We start from the raw sequence: 5,289 nt of genomic DNA, 5'->3' as shown, positions 1-5,289 counted from the left end.
CCGATTTTTGAGGAAAAATACATTTCCAAGTGAAATTTATTGATATTGGAACTTTATTCAGCCTCCTCATGCACCTGTTGACTGTTATTGAATATTTTGAAGACCTTTTTAATGAAACCCTAGACCCAATGAAACTGAAACCCTAGAAATGACTATTGCAAATTTAAAGACAAAAGGTGACTGCAGATGATCTTGATGAACGGAAATGGGCCAGCAGTTAAAGGACATGAGGGAAAATGTAGAACAATACACTACTGTTAGATGATCCATGCTCCTAATGGAATGCAGCTAACTGAGAGAAACACCTAATATGCAATGCAACAAGAGAATTTGATCTCTGATGGAGGGATGAAGATACCAACACTAACAGTTCCCCTCTACTTTCTCTAAGGATGAATGTCGAAAATTACATCACCTGGCTAAGAACTATCTCGTCATCGGTAATACATTATATCATCGAGGGGTTGATTCAATCCTTCAGCGTTGTTTAACCCTAGAGGAAGCAGAGTCAGTGCTTAATGATTGCCACAGTGGAGCTTTTGGTGGTCATCTTTCAAGGCTTGCTATAGCCCAACGTATCTTGCGTGCCAGCTATTTTTGGCCTTTTCTCTTCAAATACTGTGTTGAAGCGGTCAAACGCTATCACCCTTGTCAAATCTATACTTGGAAGATGCGCACACATCCAGCTCCTCTTTTCCGCGTTGTCACTGTCGGTCCTTTTACTAAGTGGAGTATTGATTTTACAACTTGTAATCCGCCTTCAGCAGCAAATCACAAGTACATTATCGTGGCCATAGACTACCTCACAAAATGGGTTGAGGCCATGCCCAATTATAAAAACGATAGTGAAATAGTGCCATTATTCCTTTTTAGTTAGATTATCTCAAGGTTCAGTATCCCAAGAGAGATTGTCACTGACGATGGCAGTCATTTCCAGAACCAACTAATGTCTGAATTGGGTTTCCGACAGGATCACTCGTCTCCATATTATCCTTAGGATAGGTCGAGGCAGTGAACAAAACCCTTAAGATGATCCTGCAAAGGACAATCGACAAAAATTGGTCCAATTGGCATCTTATGTTGTATCCGGCTCTTTGGGCATACTGAACCTCCATAACGATTGCTACAGGTTTTACACCTTTTCAGTTAGTTTATGAGATGGAATATATCTTTCCTATTGAATGTGAAATTCCATCTCTTAAGTTAGATATTGAGCTCCTTCTCGAGACCTCTAGTCTCGAAGAGTGCCTCCTTCATTTGGAGCATCTCGATGAGCAGCATCGAGATGCCACCACAATCAATGAGGCTCATAAGAAAAGGGTTAAAACTCAGTATGACAAAGTTTTCCGTCCTTGAGTCTTTTCTGAAGGTGACCTTGTCTTGGTCTATGACCAAGATAAGGACACCTTGGGGGCAGGCAAGTTCAAACCTATGTGGTACAGTCCCTTTATAATTAAACGAGTTTTAGAAAAAGGGGCATATGAGTTAATTGATTTTGAAGGAAACAAGTTGGCGGAGCCCCGGAATGGGCTCTACCTCAAGAAGTACTTTGCTTAAGTAGCAGCTAGGTAATGACTTCTTTGTACATTTTGTATATTTGTACATATCACATCGAGAGTTTGTTGATATCGACACTTTTTGGTCTGCTGTGGCAAGTGTTGATGGATGACTTGTTCCATTTTGGATTCGCCGTTGGTGCTAGTCGGCACACTCGGAACCCTCTCTTCCACAGCTTGGGTAATCTACTATCCAACTGGTCAATTGATGGTGTAAATAGGTTGGTCCCGCTTCAAATAATATGGTTGAGTATACTGCCGTCATTAATTTACTATCTGAATCAATTTCTTATGAAATCGATTTGTTGGTAGTTTATCTTGATTCACAATTGATAGCGTCACAACTGAATAAAATTTAACTGGTAAGGGATCCATGTTTATATCACCAAGATTTAAAGGTGAGGTTGTTGCAAAGATCATTTATTTACATTAATTATTTGCACATTCCAAGATCTCATAATTGGTTAGCGGATTCTATCACTAATCAAGCATTAGATTGGCATATCAATCATTCATCACAATAAAATCAAGCATCAAAAAGTCAGAACTATATATATATATATATATATATATATATATATATATATATATCATAAAGCATCTCGAGTGTACATATGTGTGTCCAAGATAATATGCAAAAATTGGGACTCAAATGCCCATAATCATGTCTAGTACATCTAATGCCTTGACTTAGGATGAGCGGCTAATTATGCTACTACTGCTTTGGCCACATGCCTAAGAGTGCGAACCCAGTCTCGTGGCATGCCAACCACATGACGCTGCATATCTATAGGGAGATCCTCTACGACCTCCATCGGTACTCGGTGAGTGAGTTAGTCTCACCAAGTGTCGCTGAACAGTGTGTAGAAGTTGCTCTATGTCTGCAGCCACCTCTTCAGCCCCTCGGTCGCGACGTCCATGCCGTGGGAACCCTTTTGGTCACACCATCCCAATATCTAGAACATGATCATCATATTAATCATTTGAATCCTATCAAGAATATTTTTCAAAATTTATTATTATATTTGAAAAATCACAAAAAATCTTAAAATCAAAAACATTTGTTACCTATGTCGCCCCATGCTATGGTCGGTGGTAATACTAGATCGAGATCTCCTTGGAAATCCAACCCAGCATAAGGGTAGTCATCTATGGCGATGATCTGTTGCTCCCACCAAGAGAAAAATTCATTGTCAAAAGCAGTCCGTGGGACGTCCCCACCTCCTAGACGTTTCATCAAGTCAGCCCACCTGCCCATGCGTGGATCCCGTGGGGTGCTGATCGAAACCGGTACTGTAGGAAGAAGTGCTAGGACCCTCTCAAAGAAGAAAGAGCACAAGATAGTTCCATATCTGAAGCTTTTGGTCTATCCCTTCTTGATAGAAGTAAGTTGACTCTTCAAGTTAGGAAGAAGAGGAGTACACCAATCAAAGACGGTGGTGATATAGTCTACCGCCAAGCTCATTGTTATAGACATTTTTGTGCCTTACAGCATGAAGCATGAAATGTCCATAATCTAAGGGATCCAAAGTCCCTAAACATGTTGTTCCTACCCCTAGAGGAACAAGGTCAGCAAACCATAGCACTGAATAAAAGTTCTCCACCTGAAAACACTCAAAAACAAGGCAATTCTGGATCATGTCAACTGCTCCACTGAGCATCTGCGCTGAATGTCAAGTGCTCCACTGTCTACCTGCGCTGAATTTCAACTGCAAAGAAGGCTACCTGCGCTGGGCGAGTTTGGACATGTGGCACAGTCATTCCTCAAGGTGTCAATGCCCAGGAAGCTTCCAAAATGACACTTGGATCAAGGAATTCGACTGGTGATGAGTAAGAGGGTCTAGATCTCCAAGTGGAAGCAAGAACCTCCAAGTGGACTCAAGAACTGAAGAATAACTGAAGTGAGAGAGGACACTAGTCAGCTCCATGCTGGCCTCAAGCTGACTCATCCTTTCTCCAAAACTCCTATATATAGATCTCTCTCATGAGGTCTAGGGAGGCTGGAATCTTGTGAATGTAAAGAATTGTTGTTGGTTTGGGTTTAGAACTATTGGGTGATTTGCTTTGAAGGAGGTGAAGAGGAGATTTCTTTCTGCTGGGAAGGTGATGCTGGATTGGGCCTCTTATGGTTGTATCACTTCCTGAACTTTACTTCTTCCATTAATAAAGCATTTGAGGTTCTTCTATATGCATGTGTCTCAATGATGTATTGTTATGCTTGTGTATTTGATTTATTCTAATCCTTGAATCAATTATGAATGTATGCTTCTTGTAGTTTCCCTCTCTTGCCCTTTTTGCAGGATCTTGGTGTAGCTGGGCCAGTGAAAGAGCAAGGAGCTGGGAGCAAGCAGCAAGGAGAGAAGAGTGGATCAACCATTAGCGAAAGACATCGGTTAGTGGATCTCTTTCTCCCCTATTTTACTTTCATAAAGAAGAAATCTTAGATAGCTTTGCTTTGATTGTTGCTGAGGTACTATCACCCTTAGAGTGGGATAGGGTCATTCCGTATTGGATACTTTTCCCAACAACAAATTGGCGACTCCGCTGGGGACCGTATCTTATTGGTTGTTTGTGTTTTTGCTATTCATTTCCTAAACACAGGGAGTACCGAATCGAACTGCATTTGGATCTTTCAAATGCAAAGTAGAGGGCAGCTACTCTAGCTCAGTTTCTGGGCATGTTTATGATTTGAAGAGCTGATCCACAAGGACTCTGAATAGCTCTTAGTGATAGCTTTTCATCCTCCTTTTCATCCTTTAGTGTGTACTTGATTGATAGCTTTAATTTGGCCAAAAATTGTTGATTTTTGAGCAATCTGTGACCCAGAACCTGAGAAAAACGAGAGTTTCTCTCTTCATTGTAGGCACTGTGAAGGCAGTCTGCATTTCATGGCAGGTCCCGAAGGGGCTACCTGCGTTGAATGTCAAACTGACAGTGTACTACCTGCGCTGAACCAGTTAGGCCTTGTGCAACTGGGGTTCTTTGCTTTCTGTTGCCCTGTTTTCATCCTTGTTTTTGCAGCCTGTTATCAGTCAATGTACCTATCTGAAACCACCTTTCTTTGCCACTATTCCGCCTCGGTTGTATAAAGAAACTGTATTTGTTCTTTTTGTATTTCTTACATCATTTGCAGTTTCCCATAACGAAAGTGAACTAGTCTTGTTGTGGCCTCTTAGATCTAGACCTGTGATAAGTGTCGTTCTGATCTTAAGAGTTAGTTTGTTTGCTGTTCATAGCTGATTGAGCTTTTGCTTTCATCATATGGTTTGAATTTATGTATTTCTAGTGTTGAAACAAGTAAATCTTAAGGTGTCTTTTGATTTTGGACAAAAGCTTGTTTGCTTTCACTTGAAATTGAATTCAAAGTTATACAACAGCTTTCTTTTTGTAGTACATCAACGTTAAGAAAGAGAAAAGAAATAACTGCATTGTGCATTGTGCATTTGATAAGTTTGCATGTTGATTTAGGAAAAAGTGCATTTGTGTGTGCTCTATGATCTGTGTGAAAAGATGATGTCTTTCTTTTCCCTCAGTAGTTAAGATTTTCATAAGTTGAAAAGATTGAAAAAGCTTGCTTCTCATCTTTAGACTGCATTTAGGAATTTGTATCATACATCTCGTGGTGAACCTTGAAAGGCAAACTTTAAAAATATCAACTTAAAATATATTGAATGAACCTAACAACGCTTTGAAACATAACGCAAACACATAGAGGTCTAAGCTAGAGACGTGT

This window comes from Pinus tabuliformis, chromosome 1_1 (genome assembly GCF_031772625.1).
Source record: "Pinus tabuliformis cultivar Carrire ecotype Pingquan chromosome 1_1, CPIR1, whole genome shotgun sequence".
NCBI lineage: Eukaryota > Viridiplantae > Streptophyta > Pinopsida > Pinales > Pinaceae > Pinus > Pinus tabuliformis.
The sequence above is the reverse complement of the archived record's forward strand: the minus strand, read 5'-3'. Positions refer to the sequence as shown.